The sequence below is a fragment of the Falco cherrug genome, unplaced genomic scaffold (assembly GCF_023634085.1).
Source record: "Falco cherrug isolate bFalChe1 unplaced genomic scaffold, bFalChe1.pri scaffold_44, whole genome shotgun sequence".
In the NCBI taxonomy this organism is placed as follows: Eukaryota; Metazoa; Chordata; class Aves; order Falconiformes; family Falconidae; genus Falco; species Falco cherrug.
In genome coordinates, this window is record NW_026599484.1 from 513,092 (window position 1) to 539,960 (window position 26,869).

Consider the following 26,869-nt stretch of genomic DNA (forward strand, 5'->3'; position numbering starts at 1 on the left):
CAGCAGGCTTCTCCGGGGATACAAGGGGGTCTTTCGCAGAGCTGCCAGCCAGGACACCCGCGTGGCCTTAACGTGCTTGTGACACACAAGCGGCATGAGATGTATCTCAGCTGCTTTATTTTCATCTGTTCAAGGTTTCAGCGTGGATCTGGACCATGTGAAGTGCCTGCCCTGCTGCAGGACTAAGACATTCAGAGTGCGCTTTGACCCACAAAGCGCCAACCTGCCACTGGGAGAGGTGGACGTGCTCCTGCCCATCAAGGTACCACCTTTTGGGGCAGGCAGCAGGCTGGACACAGCCGCAGATGTCACCTGGTCTCTCAGCTGGATGTTCTGTCCTTCACTAGGTAGCAGGTGGCCCCACGTTCCATGTCCGCCTCCGTGCCGACGTGACTGTGCCGTCCCTCTGCCTCTCCAGGGACAGGCTGGAGTTCTCCGCTGTCCAGTGTGGGCAGTGCCGGGAAGAAACTGTCCAGCTCCACAATCAGCTCCAGGTCCCCTGTCAATGGTTCGTCACCGTGCACGAGCCTGTTAAGGTAAAGCACAGACAACGTGTGACACGTAACTTCTTGGTTGGGTTTTCTTTGCCTCTCTTGCCCTTTCTGCCCCCGTGGCTGCCTGGGCGCTTGGGCTACAGCTGGGCTGAGGAAGCTTCTGAGGGTACGGAGCAAGGCTGCTTCGCCTGGACCTGTTCGTTAGCTGATGCTTCACTTCTCTGCCATCTTCACCCATTCCTCCTCCTCTGAGGACAGTGCCTCCCCATCTGCCTGCCCTGCCTACACATCTTTGCTCCCATTTATGGTGCCACCAGGTTATGGTGGCCACGTCTGGTTTGGACATGGGTGCTCTCCGCACCGTAACAGTATCTCAGAGCACGGCAGGAACCAAGAGTCTGTCCCCACAAAGGCCACCTCACACGCCTGGTTTCTGTGCCCAGGTGGACAAATGCTTGTCAGCGAGCATGCGTCGGAAGCTGCTGCAGGAGTTGGAAGCCAAGCCCCGTGTCTTTGAGGCACTGCCCTCGGCCGGAACCCTCGCTCCCGGACAGCGATGCAACATGCGAGTCAGGTTTTCACCCGTGGAAGAGGTGAGATTGGCAGGTGTCACCCCGCGGAGGTCTGGCAGGGCAGTGTGGAAATGAGAGCCCAGCGCAGGGGATGAGGTCTGGCCTCCGCATGGAGCTTTCTGCCAGCCCCGTACCCACTGTGCCCCAGTTTCCCCTGTAGCGCGCACTTCTGAGAAGCGCTTTGGAATCCCCACGGGGAGTTGCACAGGGAGCATCCAGGCTCGGCGGTGTGGCTCCCTCTCGGCACGTGGAGGAGATCCACCTGTTTCCCCTCATCTTCCACCTGGTGTGGGCATATCTGCAGGCTGCAACGCCCCGGTGCAGAGCAGCTGGCATGCTCGCAGGGGACAACCCTGGAAGGGCCAACCTGGGCTAATCCTGCTGCCGGTACCAGCAGACAAAACAGCCGCCAGACACCTTCCTGGGCACGGCGGGACTGTCACCTGTAGCGGTATGCTGCCAGCAGTCCCTGTGGCTCTGGCCCAACCTGCCTGCGTGTTCCCACGCGGTCTGGGAGTCAGCTTAAGCGATGGAGCATTCCCAAAGGCAGTTTGCATGTGGCCACAGTGACTTGGAAGCTGGCAGTGTGTGACAGCATGGACACAAGTGCTTCCATGCCTGGGAACAGTCCCAGGGACGGTAGAATTGCTAGTAGGGATGCAACCAGCTTGTGTTGGGCTTTGGCCAGAGCCAAACGCTGAGCAGAGAAGATGACCCTTATTTCTAGCCAGCGGGAGCTCATCTGCCTCTTGCGTGGCTGGTGTTTGCCTGATGCAGCAGTGCCACAGCTGTGTCTGGGCAGCGTAACCCCGAGGACCTTTCTCACGAGCACTGCGCTCCCTCGTGACTGGGTGAAAACGTGTGACAGACTGTTTCAGATCTGACACCAAACAGCCAGTTACACCTCACCCAGGATCCATCCCAGTTACCCGGAGCCAGCATGCAGGTGCTGCAGCCTCTGCTATAATTAAATACCTGTTTTCCATTCACCTTAGAGGTACCGATGACACCGCTGACCTTGGGGCAAGGGTTGAATTCCAGGCCCTTGTCACCTGGGACTTAGTGCAGGACCTTTCTGTGCTTCTCTCTTTTCAGAAGTCCTACAGAAGGAGGCTGAAGATTAACATTTGCCAGAGCAGCCAGCACCTCCAGCTGCAGGTCTCGGGACAAGGTCTGGAGCCGCAGCTGGAGTTCAGCCCCCCAGTGCTTGAGCTGGGACCGGTGCTGCCATACAGCCGTGGGGCGGAGGGGACAGTGGTGGTGAAGAACCCGTGCGAGTTTCCCATCGAGTTTTACTCGCTGGAGTTTGACCAGCAGTACCTTGAGGAGGAGCAGGTGAGCGGGAAGGTCTGGTCCCCGTGTGCGTGCTGCCGTAGCTTCACAGCGCTGTGGTGGCATTCCCGGGCTTGCGCCAGGGAGATGGAGGCAGTCCCCAGGGCACAGCCTGGCGGCACTTGAGGGGCAGCCAGCTCTGCTGGCAGGCGGAGGGGGGTGCTTGGGTAGTCCGTGTTGGGAGGAAGGCATGAGGGAGAAGACTGGTTGGCTGGGCAGTGTGTTCGTGTGGTCAAGAAACCCCTCCTGTACGTGGTTTCTCTTCCCTCCGCGCACAGGTCCTGCGCATGCTGAAGGACTACGACAGCCGCAACACCTTGTTGCTGCCTCTGCGTGGCCCGGGTGAGAAGCTGCCCCCAGAGGTGCTGGAGTACTCTCAGGACCAGAAGAGGCTGCAGGATGATCAAGCAAAGCCCAAGACCGGGGACCCAGCGGACCAGGACAAGGGTGAGGGTTTGGCATGGTCTGTCCTGAGTGTGGACACAGCAGGGAGTCCAGGCTGCGTACCCTGAGTTCTCCATGACCTCATTCTCCACGGAAAGCCCGTGCTTTTAGCAGCCGCCTGTTCCCCAGCTTGGTGGAGGAATTGCCAGGTGAAAACCTGTGGCTTGTGAGACGCATCCTCTCGCAGCCCTGAGTGCAGCTAAAGCAAGCTCATATCTTACTGCCACACACTGGGGAAATCATCAGGGTGTCCCCTTGTGTCCCTCAGCCGCAAAGAGCAGGCTCAGATGAGTTCTTCAGCCTGTAGGACCAAGTCTAATCTAACGAGCTGGTTTAGATTTGTTCCTTCGCGGCAACACAAGCACAAGCTCAGAATACCCCTGGACAGGCTCCTCGGTGCCTTGGGAGTCTCCCTCCTTAGGAGATTTTTGCTTTTGCTTGTGGCCCTGCAAAGTGGGAATGGCCAAGAGCAGGTTGCCATTCCTTCCCCACGTCCTTCCTCCTCGGCCAGCTCTGAAGGTGCCTGGCACCTGTCAGATGGGGGCAGAAAGCACTCCGCTGGGGTTGTTTGCAGCACCTCACCCCGTAGCTCGGTCGTTCCCCCCTCCCTTTTCGATGAAAGCCAGTCCAACAGGGTGAATTCAGAATCCGAATGTGGGGAAGAGGAGGAGGAAGGTGTTAAGGAAAGACGCGGGACGGCTGGTAACCCGAAGCTCTTCACCTATTTTGTCCATTGTAGCAAAAGAGCCCCAGCGGTGGACTTCAGTGCCACCTCCATTGCTTCACTGCAGCCTGGTGCCATCTCCCTCGGGACTGTTTCCAATGCCCAGTTGCACCTGTCACCCCCCTTAGGCACCAGGACCCGGGACCAAACTCCCATGAGGACCGTGGGGAGGGTTCATGGAAGATGTGGCCCGGGCCTCTTGGGTGTTGCCAGATGCTCTTTCCTCCTCCTGCCACCCCACTTACTGTGCTCTGAACAGGCCCCTTCACCAGCAGCTGGATCTGCGCGAGCCTCGAGGACAGGCACGATGAGATCTGGGCTGTGACATTGGTTTCAGCAGTCTCCTCTCGCAGGATCTGAGGGGATGGGGAGGGCGATCAGGGTCACAGGGAGGCAGGAGGCTGACTTTTCTACCTGGTTCTACACAGCAGAGCACCAGCAGAGCACCAGCAGCAGCAAGGAGGCTGCGGGAGAGCTGGCCGACAGCCCTGTCCATAGGGCCATCGCCCGCCACCTGGGCATCGATATCCCTGCAGAAGGGCGCACAGGCGGAAACCGCAGAGGGATCGTCATCATCGTCCATGGGGCACCTCGGACAGGCACGTGAGCTGTTGGCTGCAAGGAGAGCGGGAAGCAGGAGAGACTTATCCTGGTGGGCCGTGGTGCTTGGTCGGCCAGTTGAAGCGAAGCGAGGCAAGCCACAGCTCTGCTGGTCCGTGAAACAGTCCCAGGCCTTTGCCTAGCTGGTGCCAGTGGTGTGGCTCATCTTGTGTCCGTATAGCTAGGCTCTTGTCCCCCCAGACGGGGTGGCCACGTCCCTCTTGCTGCATGGGACCACATTGCCTAGTGCCCGTGTTTCCTCATGGGAGCAGCCCCTAGCCCGTGCTGACCCCCAGACTGTGCCCAGCTGGCACCCACCAGCACAGGGTAGCGAACGGTGGTGGTGGGACAGGGCTCGAAACAATGTCCTGGCCCAGGGCTGAGGTCACACCACAAGGGACAGAGTCCTGGGCTGAACCGGAGGTGGAGGCGATCCACCTGCCTCTGGAGTTCAGCGCTTCTGACCGTGCTGAAGCTGCCTCCCTCGTGGTGTCCCCTAAAGGGACATGTGCTTTCTGACTGTCCTTGAAACCTGCAAAGCCTCTGGGGGGGCTTTCCAGAGCCTGTCCCTGAGAATGCTTCACCTGCAAATGTCACCAAGCCGCCTTCCTCTCTCTCTCAAGGAAAGACAGCGGCAGCGGTCGCCCTGTCCAAATATTACGGCGCTGCCTGCTTGTCCATCGACGCCGTGGTGACAGAAGCCATCTCTGACGGGAGCAGCGCGGCAGGGCTCCGTGCCCGGGAGCTGTGCGTCAGGGCTGCCGCTGAGCAGAGCCACAAGGAGACAGAGGATGAGGGTAAGGAGGAACACTGGGCGCAGAGCGGCGCTTTGGAAGCCCACCACGGCCACCTGCTTCTGCTTGCTCCAGAGGAGTTTGGCAGCCCTTGGGTCTCTTGGGGAGCACGGGTGCAAGCGTGTAGAAATGCAGAGCCATTTCATAACACAGCTCGGGTGATTAAGCAGCTCTGTTTTGAGGGGTCAGACAAAGGCATTTTTACTGCCTCTGGGCTTCTTGACACACGTCCCTTTTTCTGGGAGTGGTGAAGCACACCCGTACCTTTCTCAGAGCTTTATAAAAACATTTTCTCAGAGCTGAATCCAGCTTGCTCCCTGTGGCCATCAGGCAGAACTGCTGCCCACTTGAACAAGGAATAACCCTCTGAAGTGGCTCATTAAGCTCTAGGTGACTGACTGTGAGTGTAGCTTCACAGACATGAGAGGAAGGGAAGAATAACCTCCTGGAGGAATTTTGGATGAGACTCACTGCAGATGAGCTCTTTTTCTCTGGAAATGTATTTTTTTTCCCCCTATACTGACACTGCCAGGTTGCGGAGCTGGCGCGTGCTGTGCTGTGCTCCATGTGAGACTGGAGACTTTGGGGAAACTTTCTTGGGCAGTTGTTGCCCTGAGCTCTGCAGGGTGAGGCCAGACGCTGGCCTTGGCGGGGGACGTTTTACATTGCTCAGCTTTGAACCTGGGTGGTTGGGAGCTGGTGGAAGGGAAAAGGCTCTGGGTGCCGGGTGGGGTTATCCCAGGCAGAGGGTTTAGCTTCCGTGGAGATGGGTGATGCCGCTGGGGCAGGGCTGCCCGTTACAGTCTCCACGGGAGAAGGCAGGATGGGTGCAAGGTAGGAAAATGATGGTGCTGGGGGACGAATCTTTGGCTTGATCCATAGGGGAGCTGCTGTGCAAAGTGTCACCTGTGTGCATGTTTATTAAGGAGGGACACGGGGCTGTGCACGACAAACTCTCTGGCTTTTCCGTCCTCTCTCAGCTTTATCGTGCTAGTAAGGGAAGCAGGGCAGGAGCTGCTTCTGGAGAGCAGCGCTGCTAGTGCCCAGCAGGCTGGGGGACAAGTGCTGTGTCCCTGCCAGGGGTGGAAGGTGCCCGCTTGCTCCCCGCAGCACCCATCGCCAGCCCCGCTGAGCCATCTGTCCCCTCTGCAGGTCACAATGCAGATGTCTCTCTCAGCGTGCAGTGCCATGCCAAGGCCGGGCACAGCTCAGTGCTGCGCCAGTCCAGCTCTGGGGAGGACGGCAGCCTGCAGTCCCCGAGTTCCCAAAGGCCGGTGAGCACTGCAGCAAGCAAGAGCAAGGCGGATGGCCGTGCATCCCAATCCCGGGAACAGCATCGAAGGGATTCGACAAGCTGCCAGGTGAAGCGTGATCTGCGCTGGTTAATGCCTGGGTCCTTTCTGTTGCCTCTGAGAAGCGAAGGGGCTGCTTAGAGTGGGGGCTGGTGTGTGGGTGTGTGGTGCAGAGCGCCAGCTGGGCATGCTTGGGGTGGGAACAAACCCCTGTGCTCTGGCAGAAATCTCGACTGGGCCTCAACAGTTTGTTGGCAAAGTGCAGTCCTGGCTAATGTGGCCGCAGGCAGTGGGCAAAGCTGCGGGATGCTGCGCTGGGGGCTTGCAAGCCACGGGATGTGTCCTCCAGGGTTGTCCCCTGGAGCTGCTGGCCTGCAGGGTTGGTTCGAGCCTCCCGCTAGTGGAAAACCCTGGCTGCAAGCCCAGCAGTTGGAACTGTTCAGGGGTTACCCAAGTGGTTTACTTTTCTTGTGGCGTTCAACATTGCAGGGCTCCTCCATTTCTCATCTCCACCCTCCCCTTCCCTGCGTCCCTGCGCAGCGACGGCTGAGCATCGGTGGCAGCACAGAGGGAGGGCTGGGCTGTCTGAGCTGCGTGCTGCCCGAGGACTTGCTGGTGGCCATCCTCTCCGAAAGGCTCCAGGTACGTGGGTGGGGTGGGGGCAGATGCTGCGTTCCTGCTCCAGAGAGACAGGCAGCGAGGCAGTTTGGAGAGGAGGTCTGTATCTGCTCTCAGAGGAGCCCCGAGCTGCACGCAGGGATCCTTGGGGGAAGCTGCAGATGCCCCAAGGTGGCAGAACGTGGGGAAAGATCAGAGCTCGTCTGGGCTGATGCGCTGGACACAACGATGGCTGGTGTCCTTTGACATCTGCTGACAGTGGACATTTACTGACTGGCTGAGAGCCCCGTGTGTGCCACAGCTGACTAGAAAAGCTGTTCCTTTTCAACTTTATTCGCAGCTGAGTGACTGCTACCAGGGCGTGGTGTTTGATGGCCTGGAAACCCTCTTTGCGCACAACATGGCATCTGCTCTCCTCTGCCTGCTCAAAGCTGTTGGAAATCGGCCTCACATCTACGTCGTGAACCTGTTCCAGGATTATGTGTCCTTTAAAGCCAGGGAGACAGCTGCAAAAGAGCAGGAAGGTGAGACTTTTCATCTCCGCACCTCTCAAATCTTCCCTGTCAAGCACTCAGCCTTATCTGTGTGTATCTGGGTTACCAGCAGAGCTTGTAAGAAGTGGTCTTATTAATCCTTCCACCTTCTGCCTGGGTGTAGCCAGCGCTCAGCTCACAGTCGCTTAAAATGCAGCAGAGCAGAGCTGAGGCTGGGAAGACTTCCCTTGGTCTCTACCGTGAAAGCCTGGGCACAAGTGCCAGCTGTTGTGGCTCAGTACCGAAGCAGCAGCAGCAGCTGCCTGCCACGCTGGTGCGCAGGAGCCAGGCAAGGCGCGGGAACTCGCCGTGAACTGTTGACAGTTCAGGGGCTGATCTGAATTTTGGAGCAGGGCTGTGAGCTCCCCAGCATCTCCTGGCAGGATGATCGGCTGGCTCGGGACACAGCTGTGAATCCTGGCAGCTCACCCCCAACAGCAAGCTCTGCTAATGGTTTCTCCTCTGGCCTTGGCTGAAGGACGGGAGCAGGAAGAAGCTGCCCGCAGGGAGAGAGAACGTCTCTGGGAGATGGACGAGGATGAGTATGATGCCCTCAGTGTGGAGCAGAAAATTCAGCTTCATAACAAGATACGCCAAGTCCAGCGCGAGAGGAGGCAGAGGTCTGTGCGCCTGTAACTCCCCAGGAGGGTGCCCCTGCAGGGTTTTCCTGCTCCGGAGACCTCGGTTGAGCTCAGAGGGGTCACGGGGCGAAGGCCCGAAAGTGTCTGTTCCAAGCGGGCAGTTCCACCCTCCAGGTTCCCAGCAGAGGAAGGCCCTTCCTCCCGGGAGAGAACATCTTCTCTCCAGCTGAGCGGAGAGCCCGCGGGTTTAGACGGTGGCTGCCGGGACCTGGGCTCTGGGCTTGCCTGACCGCTGCTCTTAGAAGTGTCTCTAAGTTAATTACGTTGGTTCTCATCTTCACCCCCTTCTTCCCCACACCAGAGGGGTTGTGGTGTGGCTTGGTGTGAGGCGCAGCTGTGCTGGCTTGGTTTAGATGCCAGTCCTGCCGTAGGGGAAGTCCTTGCTGATCTCCTAGGTTTTTCCTTCCTGAGCGACACTGGCCATAGAAGCCGGTGGCTCTTGGGCTCACCCTCAGCTGCAGCAGCAGGTCAGCCTGGGAGAAGCTCTGATCCAGCAAAGCAGCCCAGGAGGGGAGGCCGCAGGGGTTGAGGAGGATGCACAGGCTAAGTCTGAAACTGGGAGGGGGACCTGTTTAAAGCGAGCGTGTGTTTCCGCACTTCGTTCAGCCCAGGCTGACCTTACGAAGCAAGGCTGAGGTTTGGCTGGCCCTGGAGGTCCCCTCCCACCTCTCCTCACATGGGATATTCCCAGCCTCCCCAGGCTGAGGGAGGTCCACAGAGATGGCCTAACGGTTCTGCCTGGCCTCAGGGTCAGGGAACGAAGTGCAGGACCAGCTGGGATGGCGGCAAGCCCAGGCTTCTGGTGGTGACTCTCGGGCATGTTTTCTGTTTGGCTTGCTGAAGGGAGATGGAGCAGCTAGCTCGAGAGCTGGAGGAAAAGCGTCGGCAGGAGCTGGAACGCTTGAAGGAGGAAGAGCTGAAGAATTCTGAGCAGGGGAAGAGAAAGACTGGAAAAGACCAAGAGAATTCTTTGAGGAGGAAAAGCCGGCCTGGTGTCAAGCAGGTGCGTGGTTGTTTACAGAGATGACTGAAAGCCCTGGGGACCTTCCTACGGAGCTGCGCCGTGCCCCAGGGAGCCCCACGCAGTGCTGGGGACGAGCACCTGGCAGGAGCAACATGTGGGGCTGTGCTGGGAAACAACCACCGGGGTCTGATCGTGCTGCTGCTGCACCGGGGTGTCTTCCCATGGGTTTGCTGCTAGAGCTGCTCTACTAAGATCATGCCGCCTTTGAGTCCTGGCTTCATGTAACTCCACATACTGACTACTGAAGCCCTAGGTAGTTTTAGTCCAGCGTTTCTTCCCACTCTGCCTGTGACTTACACCTGTGAGCCATGATCTGTCTGGGATGTGGGGTCTTTTCCTACATGTCTGGCAGGAGATGCCCCCAGGCCTTAGGTATTCATTAGCAGGCAGACTTTGCAAAGGATCAGCCAGCCACAGGGATGCTCAGCGCACCAGAAATGAACCCAGAGGACTGCACGGGAGTAAGGAGGTGTCTTAAGTTCTCTGCTTGGGTTGGGAACCTGTTCTGTTCCTCAGCTGGTTTGCAGGACTCCTCATCAGTCTGACACTGAAGAGTCTGGTTTGTTGAGCTAAACTGGGTACCAGCTATGTTCTGAACTGGGATTTGTAGGGTGCCTAGCACAGGTCTCGAGCGAGGTTTGGGGTGCTATTGTAAAGATCATTGCTGCCCTACAGCACCTGAGTCAGTGCTTTGAAATGCTCACTGCTTTTTTTGCTCTTCCTGCCCAGGGCATGAACAGTCCCACCAGCAACACCAACACATCCAACAGCCGGAGGTCGGAGGTCGCCAAGGGGGTGGTCAAGACACGATCTGTAAGGAAGCACCCGGGCTCTGTTGCACGTTGCACAAAGGAAGATGAGCAAAAGCAGAGCAAGGTCACCCTGATGGATGCCCACCTGGCAGCGGCTGCACACCCCACAGACCTGGAAGAGGGGGAAACCAAAAATGAGGCCCAGAGTGACAGCGAGAACTTAGCCCTGAGGTTTAATATCTACGAGACGTCACAGAAGGATGTTGCGCATATTTTGTCATCCTGGGACAGGGTTCAGGGTATCCTGCTGTTCCCCCTGAACCACGAGGACGCACGGCACCCAGCAGAAGAGCAGCCCCAGCACACATCCAGCCCCAGGAGCCGGAGGGACAGAGAGAAGGAGCATCAGGGGAGGCTGGAGAAAGAGCATCTGGCAGAACTGAAGGCTCTTGAGGATGCCAGAATACCTCAGCTGGAAGGGGAAGGTGCAAAAGGGTCAGCCAGAGGCCAGGGTGTCGGGGTGCCCTGCTTGGACATCCAGGTGCTGGGCTCAGAAGATATTACTAGGAAGATCCTGGAGAGCAGCGAGCTGCCAGCGGCAGAGCAGGTAAAGCCCTGTGAGGCTCGGAGGCTGAGCCTGCCGTGCTCCTGGGCCCCGGTGCATCGTGTCCCACCAGGTGACAATGGCACAGAGCCTTGTCCGGGCCACCGATGATGTTCCACAATGGCTCCACAGCAGCCCCATGGCTGCGGGAGGTTCTCACCATCCCTCAGGTGGGTGGGAAGCAGGAGTGCTCTCTGTACAAGCATCCCGTCTGTTGAGAGAATTTCCCAGCCTGGAAATCATTGCAAATGGTCCCAGGGCAGGGCAGCTCAGGTTTCCTTCAGCTGAGTCACTGCAGGGAGAGGTTTCTCTCTAGGTCCCACTTGTAGGTCCTGGCACTGCTCTGGAGCCTGCCCACTCCACTGGGCATGAAGAAGCACGGTGCCCGATATAAATAAACCCCCACCACATTGCCGAAAGCTCCGTGCCTTTAAGGAGTGAGTGTGAGGATGAAGGTGACAGGAGTACAAACAGGGTTTTCTCTTACGCTTTAGGTCCTGGATAGCCTTGGACTGGGTCCCTCCGGGCTTCCCATCCCCCCTACTGCTTTCTACTCCGTGATCCACTACCCGGCAGAGCGGATGGCCCCTGCAGCAGAAGCCCTCAAGCACTTTGTCTTTGTTGTGCCAGAAGGCGCCACTGCAGAAGAAGACAAGAATGCTGCCGTAAGTCTCGTGGATGCCCCCGTTGTGCCCGAAGTGAAGGTGCCAGGGCAGGGGGGTGGGTGGGGAAGGATCACTGTGATGTCTGTAAGATGAGAATAACGGTTTAAAAAAACACCTCAAACCCTCGCCTTGCCTTGAGGTCCTGGGCAAGGAGAGTGTTGTAGGCAAAACTAGACCTGATGAGGAAGACCAAGTCCCTGGGCAGATGTGGTTGTTTATTTAGTGCTTCCCCTAATTGTTAACAAACCCACAGCTTGCTTTCCAGGAGGGGGATGTCTCGGGGCAGGTCTCACCTCTCTGTTTTCTCCCTCCCCTTGTGGCTCAGACCCCAGAGGAGCAGGTCGCCCCTGTGAGGAGCCAGTCGAGTGAGGAGAAAGCTGCGGGCAGCTGGGAGGCTGCGAGGGAGAAGCAGAGCTCCGGTCAGGGCAGGAGATGTCTCCAGGGGCTGGACAGGGAAGCACCCGTATCTTCTCCTGGGGCGCACCAAAGCGGCGAGGACATGGTCCCATCCCCGCCGAGACATGTCAGGTGAGCTGAGGGCTGAGGAGATCGCTCTGCTTCATGGCCACCCTGTCAAGTGAGGTCTGTCATCCCCAGCTCCTCAGGGCCCCTCTGTTGGTGCCTCCGTGGGATGGCGAGTCCACAGCCCTCCTCCTCGTCTTGTTTGCTCATTAGCCGTGTCTGAAGCCCTCTCTTTAACTGCCAGGCTGAGCAGCTGCCGGTGGATAGTGCCTGCCCGCGGTGAGGTGGAACTGAAGGTCCACTTCAGCTCCACGGTGCTGGGCCAGTTTGAGCAGACGCTGCGTTTCGAGATCCTGGGGACAAAGCGACTGTACCAGCTGCCCTGCAGGGGCACCTGCCTGTACCCCACCATCAGCCAAGACCCACGGTAAGGCTTGCCCCTGGGAGCCTCCCACGCTGCTCCCCCCTGGGCTCAGAGCCAGGGCTGCCCCTTGTACCCCGGTGACCTTCTGGCTCGGGCAGAGCGTGCTGCCTGAGCCGCCCAGCATCTTGTCCCATGCCTGGAGCTGGGAGTACTGGTACCGCAGCCACCAGTAAGGGTTACGGCTTTCTGACCAGGTTTTCTACTTGGAGCATCTCACAGCTCTTCATTCCCTGTTTTCTCTGCCCAGGCTGGTGTTTCCCCGCCGAAGGAAGAGCAAGGCAGACGACGACATTGTCTTCAAGCAGTATGTCACGGAGACGGGTGTCTTCCACTTTGGACCGCTGCTGTGTGGGAAGTCAAGAGACTGGTACGTGCTCCCCGCCCTGAGCGAGCATCCTGATGCGCTGCCTGCGCAGCATGGGACGTTGGGATGGCACCTCCAGGGCCTCGTGCTGCCACGGACACGTCTGGGGACGAGCCGTCCCAGAGGCACAATTCAGGGCAGGCCCAGGTGGAGACCTGCCTGGGAGATGCAGGGGGCTGAAGGGCCACAGATGTGTGAACTTGAGCAGATGATGGGCAAGTGAGTCCTGGAGGAGCAGGGGAGAGACGGAGCTGATCTTCCTCCCTGGTGGGTGCCTTGGTGGCCAGAGCCATGTGCTGCTTCCAGCCTGAAGGTCACTTGGAGCAGCTTGTGTCTCCCCGCCACATCTCAGCTTCGCCACCTAAGAAATGAACTTTATGGTGTTTTTTAAAAGTGCTTTGAGCTCTACAGGTGGACTGAACAAGCAATTATTTTGCTGATGGTTTTATAAAACATTCATCCATTTGTAATATTAGTAAGGCCTTATGATTCGACCTGCCGATATGGGGGCGTGGGGGATCTGCAGAGGAATGAAAATGGAAATTCTGTTTCCCCGTCCTCAATGCTGGACAAAGTCTGCCGGAAAAAGTTGCCATTGTAGCTGCTGGCGCATTTCTATTTTTAACATAGCTTTTTTTTAAAATATTAGAAATTAAGTTCTCCTCTTCATGGGAGCTCTGGAGAGCCAGTGGTATTTTGACAACCCAAGCAAATGAAATCAAAACAGTTCAAAACCCAAAAGAGGATCTTTAGCCAGGCTGCTGCATGGCCTTGGGTTTCTGTTTGTGCTTTTTAACCCTTTAACTCCCAAATCTGCTCCATACCCGAGGGAAGGGACGTTTTTTAAATTCAGCATTCCTCTTGGGAATGAATCCTCTCTATTTCCTTCCCTCAGACTTTGAGCTAACCTGTGAAATACAAGGCAATCTCGTGACTGTTTTGGAAGACAAAAGCTAAACTATTTTTAAAAGCTCTTTCCAAGAGCATTTCTTTGTACCCTGCAGGGAAGGAAACCCAACAAAGAAAGGGGGAGAACCCACGTGCCTGCAGTACCTCTGTTTTTCCAGGCATCTTTGAATTTCTAATTTGTAAAATGCTCTTTAAGTGGCCTGTGCATCATCACGCGTCTGGGCTGGAGGCACCAAGTACAGGGGTGGACATCAAAGTAACGCAAGGATGGACACACATAGCATCCAGTGTGCCCCTGAAAATGATGCTTTTTCTTGGCCTGCTTGTTGGTACATGGTCTTGCAGTGCAGCCTCCCGCTGCCAGGACATGGCGCTTTCCTTGGTGTGGGATGAAGGCGACGGTCTCCTCTGCAGCCTTTTCCCCTTTTGTGGACAGGTACAAGGCACTGGACTGTCCCAGCAACTGTGAGACGATAACCATCCTCAACGTCACCCCCGTGGAAGTAGAGGCGCGTTTCTCCTTTGAGCGCGATCTCAAGGCGGACACGTTCCTTGTAGAACCTCCCAGCCTGAGGCTGAAACCGAACGAGAAGCAGGTAGGGGACAGCAGGTAGGGCAGGCACTGGTGTAAGTGCCCAGGAGCCATTCCTCCTGCTCACTGAGTGCTCTTCTGTATTTCTTGTTTCGGGGACGGGGCTAGAAGCTGAGCATTTGGGCGTACCCCACTTCAGCTGGTCTGGTGGAAGACAAGCTCGTCTGCCGCATTAAGGAGAACCCAGAGCCGGTGGTCTTCCCCCTGTGCTGCCAGGGGGTGAAGGTGGAGCTGAGGGTCAGCCCCAAGCACGTGCATTTCAACAGGCTGCTTCTGCACAGGTCAGTCATCTCACGGCCCCTCTGCTGGGGACGGGTGCTGTCGGTGAGCTCCCCTTCAGCCTCTCTGGCTGGCTGCATGGCCCTTCAGGCTGGGTGTTGGGCTGGCGTCCCTCTTTCTGCCAGCAGTTCCCGGTCTCTTGCTCACCGTTCCTTGCTGGCTTGGTTCTCCCAGGACAGCCGCAAGCTCTGTAGCCCCCAGCAACGTGGTGCAATGGGCATCTTGATTCATTTGTATCTCGTCTGCTGTTTCGGAGAGCAGTGCAGTTGCTCCTCCTTATGTCCCTTCTGTTGGATACACCGTTAGCACCCAGCCCTTCCCCAGGACCTCACCTCTGAGACTTGTGACACAGAGAAAACATTTAACTAATGTTATGGATACTATAAATACTGGATGTGTATAGATAAAGATATATATATAAACTAATGCATAGGGCTGCTCCAAGATGCATTCAGTTGCAAGGCCTATCCTGACCATCGAGCAGCTGGTGCAGGGTGTCTTTCTGCCTCTGCAGGGAGGACAGCAAGACCCTGGTCCTGCAAAACAGCACCCTGCTGCCTGTGGCCTGGCAGCTCTGTGGGCTGGAAAACCTGGGCGAGGACTTCTCCGTGTCACAACGCGAGGGCATCGTGGCTCCGCGCACGGAGTTTGACGTGCATCTGTATTTCAAGCCCACAAAGGCTCTCAACATTGAGAAGAAGATCCGACTGGAGGTGAGGGGGGGACTGTGCCCTCCCTGGCAGGGCAACGAGATCTTCGGGGTGGAGGCTGTGCTTGAAGGGTTCCCTGCAAAGAGGGGGACAAAGGATGAGCCTTCCTGAGGTTCCTTTCTACCCGCATCGCCGGGGGGGCAGGCCCTTAGCAGCAAGGAACTTGCTCTTATAGCTGAGCTTCAGGGGGCATGTGTGCTGCTGGGCCAGGAAGAGCTGCACCTGAGGGACACAAGGCTGCTGTGACCCCAACTTCTGCTGCCTCAGCCTGGGTTCACCAGAGCACATGGTGCATCCCTGAGCATCTGCGTCAGCCCAGACAACCAGGCGCTGTGTCCTGAGCGCACGTTACAGCCACCTTGCCGCTGTGCGTGGTTGAATGCTGCTGTTTGGTTGTCCAGACCTCGGCGTGCTCCCTGCGCCCATGCTGGAGCCTGTCCGGGGCTCTTAACGGAGAGCAACAAGCTGTCACCCTGGGGTTTTGTTCCCCGTGGTTTGGGGGCTGCACTTCAGTGAGGATGCTGGGTGATTGAAGAGGAGAGGGTTGACGGTCAATGCCACCTGCTCTGGGACACCTCACAATTCTTGAGGTTGTTTTTCCATCGCTGTGTCTCCCCGGGTGCTTCCGCGGCAGCACTCCCTGCTGAAGGAGTGCCGAGCTGGGCTGGTAGGGCTTCTTACTGCAGCAGCATCTCGCTGGGTCAGCCCGTGAGATGAGCAGGTTGGGAGAGTTTGGGAATCCACAAGTGCTTGTCAAGCAGGGGAGGCCATGGTGGAAGCAGCCAGCAGAGACAAGGACTCGTACGTTGTCTACCAAAAGAATTTAAGAGAACGGTCTAAGCAGTGTTCGTTTCTCGCTGCCTCAGGTTTCAGATGCAGAAAACATCCTGGGGATTGTCCAGACTGAAAATATCCTCATTTCTGCAGAGGGCTATGATGTTGCTCCCATCATCAGCATTCCTAAAGGTCAGTGGATGCCCCAAAACAAAGCAGTCTGGGTGTGTTGCCTTGCCTTGGCAGGTGAGCAACCAAAGCGCTTGGGATGGGGTAGCATGCAAGCGTGGCCCAGTCACATAAAGCGCGTATCCTGCAAGTTGAGTGGAGTGAAGGGCTGTCAGGGCACAGCCAGCCTCGAGTCTCTCGCCCCTGAGCTTTGCAGTGTGCAGGTTGGTCTGGGGGCTTAGAAACAACAGCGATGTGAGCGAGCAATTGGCAGCTCCTGAGGGCTCAGCAGGGCACACAAAGTTGTCGGATCAGTGCTTGGAAGCAAGAAGACAGAAACGCAGCTCCTCACCTGCTAAACCCTGCAGATACCCTCCGAGTAAGAAGAGCAAGGGCAGCAAAGTAGCTAAAGAAAATTTCCAAGAATGGAGACTTGCTGAGAAGGGTTTTGGGCTGCCTGAGAACTCCAAGTGTCATAGAACAGTTTGGGTTGGAAAGGACCTCAAAGATTGTCTTGTCCCAACCCCCCTGCCATGGGCAGGAACACCTTCCACTAGTCCAGGTTGGCCCAAGCCCCGTCCAACCTGGCCTTGAATGGGGCAGCCACAGCTGCTCGGGCAGCCTCTGCCAGTGCCTCGCCACCCTCACAGTGAAGAATTTCTTCCCAACAGCTAATGTAATTCTCCCCTCCAGTTCAAAGCCATTGCCCCCTGTCCTGTCACTACAGCCCCCCCGGAAACACCTGTCCCCACCTTTCTTATAAGCCCCATTTCAGTATTGAGAGGCCAATTGAAATTGGCCTGGAAGTGTTGAAATATCTGTCTTGTCACTTGGTGTGGTCTGTAGCAGCTCACTAATACTCCCCGTTTCTTGCCTGGCTCTGCGGGTTTTCTGCAGGTGCAGGTGGCACCGTGGATTTTGGAGTCCTGAAAGTCCTGGATGATGCAAAGCAAGTGCTGACTCTGAGGAACAAGGGGAAGTACGAGATTGCGTACAGGTGGGTCCAGCTGCCTGGTCTGTGAACGCGTGGTGCCACCATCTGCCCAGGCCTGCCTTCTCCTCCTGCCCTTGGCTAGAACCGCTTCCCGTGCTGGCTGCCTCGTGGTCTGGTTAAATAAAAAGCCCGGGCTCCCTAATCTCAAAGACTTTAAGGGAGAATGCAGCCCCACACCAGCAGTCCTTCACAGCTGAGCAGGAACCAGAAGGAGAGACCCTGAAATTGAAGCCACTCACTGCTGAGATCCATTGCCTTCCTCTGAGGGGCAGCTCCTTTCTCTTTATGACTCTTTAAAGGAGGGGATGAGAAAATTGGGTGTCGAGGTTAGTTTGCAACACTCATGATGGTCTGCACTCTGTCAAGATCTGAGATTCCCCAAGCAGAGCTGGACTCATTCCCTTTTAATTTTTTTATGGTCTTATGTCAAGTCCTGGCTGTGCTGGTGGCACTTGTACTTTTAACTGCAGAGGTCTTTGTTCCTTTCCTTTCTCCCCAGTTTCCAGCTGAAAGCTGCAGGCACCACCATACCAGACCTGGCAAGCCACTTCACTATCCAGCCGCAGAAGGGCCTGCTGGCTGCCTCCGGGCGCCCTGTGCAGGTCCAGGTGTTCTTCCACCCCAAGACGGAAGTGAATATCGAGGACAAACCCATCCTGCACTACCAGGTGAGCTGCCCCAGCCAGGCAGTGGTGGCACAGCATGTCTTGGGAGCGTGAGCAGGACAGGTGCCTTCTGGAAGGAGGGCTTTAGCTGGGTAATTCTCGTAGGTGACAGCAATGTCTCAGAAAACATTTGTGATGCTTCCTAAGCGGAGCTGAAAGTCTGGCTCCGGAGGAGGCGTTGAAACAGGGAGGATGAGCTGGTGGGGACCTGGGGTGGGATCAGGGAACAGAGTCAGAGGCTGGCCTCTTTGCTGGTTTTACCAAGCCCTCCTCTGGCTGCAGGTGATGGAGCCCAGCATCTGCGGAGGAGGCGAGACCGTCGCCGTCATCCCAGTGAGGGTGTCGGCGAAAGCTGTGTTCAGCAAGTACAGCATTCACCCCGCCTCGCTCATCAGCTTCGGTGCCATGGTGAAGGGCAGCAGGAAAACCTGCACCTTCATGCTGGAGAACAAAGGCAGCCTTGACTTTAAATTCCTCATCTACCGAGCAGACCAGGACGCATCCCGATTGCAAGAGAAAAGGTGAGAGAAGACCTGCACCACCTGCCCTGCCTGAGGAGGCACGACAGCATGGCTGGTGTGTGACAGGCAGCCCAGACACCTGGGTTATTGTCCAGTTCACGTCACCTGCTTGTGAACAGGGAGTGGAAAAATGCCTCAGTGTCCCCGTGTGTCGGGCAAAGCTGGTGATACAGCTGAGCTGTCCGTAAGCTGCAGGAGGTGCCGCCGGGGGCTGCGAGGGGCAGGGAGGCTTTCCTCGGTGGGGAGGGGAAGGTCAGCTTTGGCTTCAGAGGAAGACGGGGTGGGGGCTCAGCATGATGGATGTTTCTGCTTTCTCCTCTTAGTGGATGTCAAATGAAATCTGCCCACTCTGGCAAGAGTGAGAACTTACACCAAAGGACTTCCTCAGCCAAGAAAAGCAAGCGCTCGCTGCAGAAGGTTGCCAGCCCCTTCATGCAGGTGGGTGGCTCCCGCTCCCCAAGACACACTGCTGCGGGTGCTGTGGGAGGACGCTGATGGGGGCTCATCACCGTGGGATGGGACATGGTCTGCACGATGGAGGTCCGTCATCTCCCAGCCACAAGCAGAGGCAGGAGCTGCTCAGTTGCACTGACAGTCCCGTGCTCCGGCTCAGACTTGGAGTTGTGGGGTCAAGAGAGAGGAGCAGGTCCCGTGTTTGGTGGCTGCTAGCCAAAATAGGTCTGTGAATACCACAGATGTGGGCACGTTCCTGTTTGAAGTCCCACTCCATAGATACCAGCTGACCTTGTGTTTTCGTCTTCCCAGTCCCCTCTCTTCCCTCCCGTCACTTCTCACAGTTATTTCTGCTCTCCTGTTTTACCCCTGAGGCTGGAGGATCCCAGCTAGCACCTTCACCTTTTACACCCAAACTCCTTCCTGTGTGCCAGCCAGGACAGGCCTGCAGCTCCTCCTGGCTTGTCCCTCTCCTCCTGGCTTGTCCCTCTCCTCCTGGCTTGCTTGTCCCTCTCCTCCTGGCTTGTCCCTCTCGTCCTGGGGCTGCCTCTGGGCCGTGGAGTCATCCCTCCCTGCCCTGGGACTGGGGGCTCGGCCTGGCTGGAGGTTGAGGAGTGGCGTACTCCTTGCTGGGGATGCTCAAGGCTGGGCTGCTGGACATCAGCTTCTCCTGGGACTCTTTCTGCAGGCTCGCATCACTCTAGGCATGTTCACGGTGTACCCTGGCTTTGGTTCCATCCCTCCTGGGGGCCAGCAGTTGATCACGGTGGATTGCTCTGCGGAATCACTGGGGACGTGCGAGGAGCACCTGCGCATCGATATCAGTGACAGAGACCCCCAGGACAATCCCCTCGGCATCCCCTATACCCTGCTGGCTGAGTCCTGCCTCCCAGGTACGCCCCGTCCACAGGTTCCCGCAGCCAGACCTGCTGCTGGTCAGCACCTGAACTTACTGCTTGGTTAGAGAGGCGCCCTGACCTTGAAGCTAAACCCTAAAATCCTCAGAGGTTCCAGTTCTTTTCAAGTCAGCCAGCGGGGAGAGGCTGGGAGGGATGCATGGAAGGATAAAAGGAAAGCAGTACTCCTTGACTGGGACTGAGCTCCATCCTCGCAGCCGACTCCCTGCCCAAGGCTGGGTTTTGCAGTGACCTGGGCAAAAAGGGTTTATCAAGCCTTCCGAGAGGCCAGCAGGGTCCCGAGAAATTCATCAGGAATTCAGCATTCAGCCCTCCCTCTGCTCTGCTCGCAGCATTTGTGGTTGATGACATCGAGTCCATCTTTGAGGAGCATCGAATCTGCAGCAACGTCAACCTCTGCCAGACCCCGCAGACGGTGCGAGACAAGGGTGTGTATGTCAGAGATGAGAACAAGTTTATCTTCACCAATGTTCGGGTTGGGCACCGGGCCACAGCTCGCTTCAAGATCCACAATGTCAACAAAGTCCCCTGCAATGTGGTCCTTTCCATCAAACCCATCGCCGGTGAGGTAAGAACAAGAGGCCAGGGTGACCGTTGCTCTTTACAGGCTGCGCTGCCTTGTTCTCCAGACTCGCTGCTTCCTCTTGCCCGCACTAGTCCAGCTCCGTGCAGGTCAGGCTGCAGGGGGGAGCAGCAGTGCCAGGGTGGCAGTTCTGAATTTGGCACGTCTCGAGCAAGGCTTTGGCTCGCCGCTCTGGGTCTTTGGTGGGAGACCCAAACCCTTCTGCACATCTCTTGGAAGCCCGCTCGGAGGGGGCCTTTACTGGCCTGACGTGCCTGGGCTCAAAGCAGACCATTCCCTCAGGCTCCCTGGCCTTTTCCTTCTCTTTAAAGGCCAGTTTGAGGTTAGTCGCGGGGTTTCCGTGCAGTGCCCCCCTCCCTTGTGTGCTGGGGTGGCTGCCCAGTGCTCAAAGCCAGCTTTTGCGCTCCTGGGCTCCCTGTGCAAGGTCAGCACCGCTTTGGAGTCACCCCCTGCGATGGAAGGAGCCTGCCCAGGGCAAGCAGGAAGGGAGACACGCTGTCTGGGGCTGTTCCCGCTGACGCATATAAGAATAAGACTGCGTAAGAAACACCGAAGGATGTTTCCTCCTAACAGGGCTCTGTGGGTTCCCCCAAGTTTCACAGCCCCATCAGGGACATTTTCAAGGTGGATCCCGTTCGGATGTGCGTGCCCAGCTGCTCCCACGCCTTTGCTACGGTGACCTTCACTCCACAGATGATGCGGAGCTACCAGTGCACTTTTGAGGCTTCCCTCGATGTCCTGGCGAGGTAACTCCCCCTGTGAAATCTGGGCGGGGGGACCTGCCTGATGGCTGCCCCTCCTCTGGGAGGACCCCGACCTCTTGTTAACCCTGATGCTCTCAGTAGCCTTAGGCAGAGTGCTTAGCATTAGAGAATAGAGGAGGCGGTAACTACTAGACAGAGTAGAAGGAGAAGGGGTTATAGCTTAGCCTCGAGTGACTGTGAAGACAGTGCAGCATTTGGCAGCCAACTGGGAGTTAGTGAATCCGAAAGAAATGGAGATGTGCAACAGTTGAGCTGGGGCTTTCCAAGGACAAAGGTTTAGATGAAGCCGTTTCTGTGCCAGCCAGCCAGCGTGCGTTATTTCCTCCTTGTTTCTGTTAAAATGAGATGATTGTATGTGATTACCTGGGGTATGTTAAGCTATTCTCTGTCAAAGGAGCGACTGGAGCCCTTCTAAAAGAGGAGCCCAGTTCCCCTGTCCTGGGACGTGTGTACCAGGGCCCTGACCGGCTCTTCCCCAGCTGTTTAGTGGCTGAGTCAGGACAAGTCAGCTTTCTGCTCTAGTACGCAATTCCTTTTTTAGCGTCCTTGGAAATAATCGTTACTGATGGTGCTATTTATTTTTCCCTTCTTGCTTTTATACTATTTCCATGCTGCGCTCGTGCTTTTTGCATGTGTCTCATATCATCGCAGCCAGTGAATTTGCCATGTCTCACCTGTCGCCTCATTATTTACCTGCTGTGCTGCACGATTCGATTCAGTGACATGTTCTTTAACTGCTACTCTGGAAGGCTCTGGCTCTTCAGAGCTCTTGTGAATGGCCCTGATCGGACTGGGAGGAGGGGGGTGGAGGAGACCTGTGTCGTGGGGTACAGGAGCACCAGCCAGGGGAAATGCAGTGGGTGGCCCCTGCTTTGTTGCTTGCCAGGTGGGAAATTGGTTAGTGCCAGCCGTCATGATTTCTCCTCTGCCTTTCCTGCAGCCCTGCAGCAATTAAAGCGCAAAGCCTGACCTTCCGTGTCAGTGGAGATGGGACTCTGCCTCGGGTGACAGTCCTGCGCCCGGTACTTCACAGTAAGAGAGGGAACCCTCTGCTGGTCTTTAAGAAGCTGTTGCTGGGTGATTCACAAAAACTCCCTCTGGTCCTTCGTAATGGTGGCACCCTACCTGTCCAGGTGAGGACCTGCTCAGGAAATGCTCTGGTCTGGGAACAAGTGCTTGTCTCGTGGAGAAGAGGTCCCAGGAAGCATGGCAGACCTGGAAACAGCTCTCAAATTCTTTTTAAGCAAATCAATGACTTGTAATTTCCAGGAAGAGAGTTCCTCTTGGAAATGCGATTTTTCTGACTAGCCTATCCTTTTCAGTTAAATACAACGCAAGAAAGTTGGTGGGGTGTTTCCCCCCCATCTCTCTTCTCACGCTTTGATTCTCGGGTGGGCACGTGTGATGTCCTAGTTGCATTAGATTGTATTTGATCCCATTTTACTACACTTTAATGAAAAATTCTGTTCATTACTTTTGTATCCCAGCACCTCTGAACACTTCTTTTTTCTGTCTAGTTTTACTTGAACTTTGTAAGTTTAGCTACGAGCTGTGTTTGAAGCGGAGAAGCATGCTGGATGCCCCGTGCTGGACCAGCACCAGTATGGTGCCAACCCACGTGTCACCCTGTACCCACACCAGTGTGGTTGTGCTCTGTGTTCCTTTTTCTCAGTTGACGATAGACCTGTTGGATGAAGCGGGAGTTTTCTTCTTGAAAGCCAGGCCCACCACACAGTGCGTCTACCAAGCTGGGGGCGTGAAGGAGGACTCTCCTGCAGGACGTAAATCCAGTAAGCGTGAAGCGCGGTCATCCACACAGGGGAGAAATGTGTGCCCTGCTCTTGGCTTGGCCAAGCAGCCGCCAAATGTTAGATGTTGTTTCTTTGCTGGGGCTCTCTGTACCCCCAGCTTCTCATGTGGACTCTGCGCAGGGCTTCCTCCTAGAAAGTGGTTGGAAGTTTTTTCTGTTCCTCTGGACATGGTGGGTTGAGTTGCGGGGGCCTATCACCACTTCAGCGGACTATCTGAGGTCTTTGCTGCATGTGAGAGTAACAGCCTGAATGGAGGCAGCCCCTGAGCCCACAGCCAGCCAACAGAAGCCAAACCCATTCTTTGGCTCAGCTTTACGTGTGGCAGGAGCTGACTGACTGCAGTTTGAGTGAGCGCTGGGTGTTAACCTGTGTTTAAGACACTTCAGCAGTGATACGCGTGGTGCTGTCGTAGCCTTGTGAACATAGGAGGAGGGTCTGGCACCATTGGTGGGAGAACCTGTGCTTGGAGGCAGCTGGGTTTCAGCCCCTTACGCCCCACAGAAATATTTCAGCGGTACAGCTGTATCACTTGTCGCTGATTCCATTGCTGTGCAGAGAGAAAGCCTCACACCGCTCTCCTGGTCCTGCTCCGTGGGGAATTAGCAGAGTTTGACGTGCTTTTCAAACCCACCCTGGCCCAACGTGTGGAAGGCAGGATCCACCTGTCAGTGGTGAACAACCCGTATGAGGAGACCGACATTCAGCTGGTGGGCGAAGGCTACGAGGATGACTTCACGCTAGATAACATCCACGGACTGGTGGCAGACAGTGAGGAGGAGGAGAATGCTGAGGGCAATCTAGAGGAAGACGTAATTGAGGGTAAGAGAGGAAAGGCTGCCCAGGTGGATCAAGGAACAGGAAAACAGACGTTTCTGCTCACCCTGTGCCGCGCACCTGCGGTCCAGCTTCAGCAGCCAGATCCTGCTGCCTTTTGTAGCCTGCAGAGGCTTAAGAGGCAGCTTGAGAGCAGAAGAGAAGATCTTCTGTCAAGGGAGAAGCTTGCAGGCTAGCAGGGAAGGGTCAGAGATACCCACGTTCAGCTGGGTATCTCCAAAAGGAGGGCTGCCAGCCCATGGTATGCCATGGAGATGAAGCCTGTGCCTAATGATTTGTGCCCTCGATATACGCAGCCTGTGCTGTCACCCCCTGACCTGGCGGTCTGGGAGCGTGCTGGCTCTGTGCAGAGGGGCAGTGCATGCTGTGCTGCGTGGCTCTGCACAGCCACAGCCACGGGTTTAGGCATGTGGCAGGGCGCTTCCATGGAAGCGGGAGGATGGGGAACTGCGTCTCCCCAGGGAGGAAGGCTTGGAGCAAGGAAGAGTTGGCCACGCCTGTCTCTGTGGATGTGAGGGGGGTGGATGGACCTCAGGCACACTGAGACCTCCTGCTCTCATTCCTAGCAGCTGCCAGAGTGAATCACATCCCGTTTGGGGACTGTCACATTGGGAAACCCTACAGCGTGACCTTCACCATCACCAACCGCAGCAGGACGGAGGCGATGCGGTTTGAGTGGCTGGCAGACACCCCATTTCACTTCTCCCCCAAGGTGAGTTTGGATGGCTCTGCCTTTTCCCATTGCTCCAGCCCTGCCCGGCGGGTTCCCAGGAGCTGGCAGGGAGTCACCACGTACCGGTGAGAGCCTGTTTCAGTGCCACAAAGGAGCTGCAATCCCTGGCTTAGCTGGCGCGGGGCTGTCAACCCCACAGAAAAGGCTCAGTGTTACGGGAGGTGGCATCTTTTGTATTTTCCTCTGTCAAACCTCAGATGAATACACGGTAAGAGGCAGATTCCTGGCACAGCTGCTCACCACATCGATCTCTTTGCTGTCAGTCCTGCCCTTGCTAGTGATTCCAGTTAGGTCTTGGCTCTCTGGTTCTCCCTAGGTGGGACACCTCCATGCTGGCTGTGCTAAGGCCATCACAGTGACCTTGAAATCAGATGTCGCGGTCACCTTCAAAATGCACCCTGTGAAGTGCAAGGTGGCTAGGATCACCTTCGCGCTGCCGCCGGAGCAGATTAAAGACTGGGATGACTGCCTGCGCACCATCAAGTGGGTGGATACCACCATGAGGGGCCCAGGAGCCACGTGGCCTGTGAAGAAGAAGGTAAGAAATGCAAACAGGAAAAGTTAACGGAGCTGCTACAAAAAAACCCCTGGCAGGCCACCATCTCTGCTGGCTGAGCAGCTCCTGCATCCTCCTGACGTTTAATCCATCCGTGAGGTTCACCCGCAGTGCGTTTTGGGGGAGAGGCAGATGCAGTGACCTGTGACACCAACACAAAATGGGGAGGTCTTTTGACAAGACACGTTTAGCCACATGCAAACTACCGGTCTCTGCCAAAAGCTGAAGTGTTGCAACCTGTTTGAACGGGAGGGCACATTTTACGATTTTATCACGTTTTGTGGTGTTAAAATTTCTTCATCAAATTCAGTGCCTTTTCACCAACAGGGAGTTTAAGGCGCTGCACTCTGACTCTTGTTTTGGAGTGGAGAGCCACACTAGTGCTCTTGTGTGTGCGCTGGCCAGCCCACCGGCACATGGTGGGTGAGCTGTCAGCTCTGCCTACACCGATAGCAGAGATTTTGGTGGTGGTGCCCATATTGTGTGGGATGTCTCATTGTGGAGCAGCCCGGGCGCTGCGTGGCAGTCGTGCAGCAGTCTGGAGAAGCATCGCTCCAGAAACTGCCACACACACGTACCTGGAGTGACGGTTCCTCCCTAGTTTCTGAGCCTTTTTAAGACCTGTAAACCACACTTCTTCCCCGTCAGCAGCAGCACTCGGAGGCTTTCCTAGTGAGTTCGTCCCCATTCCAAAATGCCCGTCCCCAGCCCTCACCAGCGTGGCTGTTGCCCCACACATGGTGTCTGGAAAGCACCTCCCGCTAAGACAAGAGGGAAAAGGTGCTTTCTGGTTTGGTTCAGTCTTGGGGTTCTCCATCCACAGACCTCCCACAGGGGAACTTAATCCTAATTTAGAGGCCTGCTGGATCTGTAGCGGGCCATGAAAAAGGTCTGACACTCTACAGGGTTGAAACACAGGGAGAGGTACCTATGACCCGGTCATTGTCCCCATGGGTGTACTCTCAGTCGTGGTGGTGATTATGGTGTTCAGTCGGTAGAAACAAACACTGTAATGGAAGGGTTAAATTTTATCACCTTCCCGGGGAAATAAATGGGAATGGTCCTTTCTAGCCCCTGTACGTGGCTGATCTTGGAGGCCAAAAGCCTCCTCTTGCTCAGCCGGGCTTTCTAGGCTCTGCTCAGTGATTCTTCCCTTTCCTGTTTGGAGGTGATCGAGACAGACCCAGAACCAGCTCACACTGTCCTGGAGGAGAGCAGCCGTGAGGTGGAGCTTTGCCTCAGTGCTGTTGTCGACTACGCTGAGCTCAAGCTGGATACGGACACGATTCAAGGAAGTTCAAGGAGACCTTGCTCTTCCAGATGAGGACATTCACGTGAGAGCCAGAGGCCAGGCAGGGACCCGTGCGTGGGAGCTGCCTTTGCCCAGGGCTGACCTGGTGCCTGCTTCGCCGGAGCCGTGCCGTGCTCTCTGGTGGCCTCTGCTTCTCCTTCTACTCGTGGTCTGGTGAAAATAAAGGCAATAAAGTGCCAATAAAGGCAAAAAAAACCCCACTGACGTGTTTATTGCTTGGCCACTTAATAAACCTCTTCTAATTTCTAACTGGGTGATTAGGCCTGGCGGGGGGTGGGGGCAGGGGTGTGTGTGCTGCTGCCTGCTGGTTCTGAGGTTTCAGCTTCCACACATCCTGGGCGCCTGGAGATGCCTCACATGTGGACTCGAGTCCCTTCTAGGGCTTTGTGTTCAGTCTCACCTGCTGTTCTTCTCTTTAAACAAGTCATGTATTGTTTCATCCTGTCCAAGTCCTGGCAGGGTGCTGGGGCCTGCGTATCTGCACGTAAAGCCAAGCAGGAGATGGTGGCCACCATCCTGCCAAGACGTGCCAGGAAAGGTTCGATTCTGCCATGCCTTTCTGCTGACAACAACCATGGGTTTGCTTCCATTGCATGTTGCCTGTCCTCATCTGCTCGAGGACAAGTTTGCAGTCAAAATAATGTCAAACTGAATAAGACCCTTGGATTAAGTCTCCTGGGCACCATGCCTGCCCTTTCCTCTTTAACCTCCAAACTTTGAAACACTTTGTCTCGGGGCAGCCCAGGGCAGTGGTCTAGACGTGGCAGAGTTACCTGGGGACAAAGATACTCCTGAGCATCAAGGAAGGGGTACCAGAAGCTCACCATACAGTGTTACTTTTCTACTTGCTTTGTATTTATTGGTCATTGTCTTTTCACTCCTCCTTCTTGCTTTTCAGTTCCATGCTGTCCAACACGGGCAATGTGGCCCTGGAATACAACCGGATGGCGGCTGT

The 26,869-nt window shown here is 56.2% G+C and overlaps 1 pseudogene; it reads left to right on the top strand.

Annotated features, from left to right (window-relative positions):
• Positions 1-26,102, top strand: part of LOC129735173 (hydrocephalus-inducing protein homolog) — a 105,763-nt pseudogene extending 79,661 nt beyond the window's left edge.
• Positions 26,103-26,869: the final 767 nt, after the last annotated feature.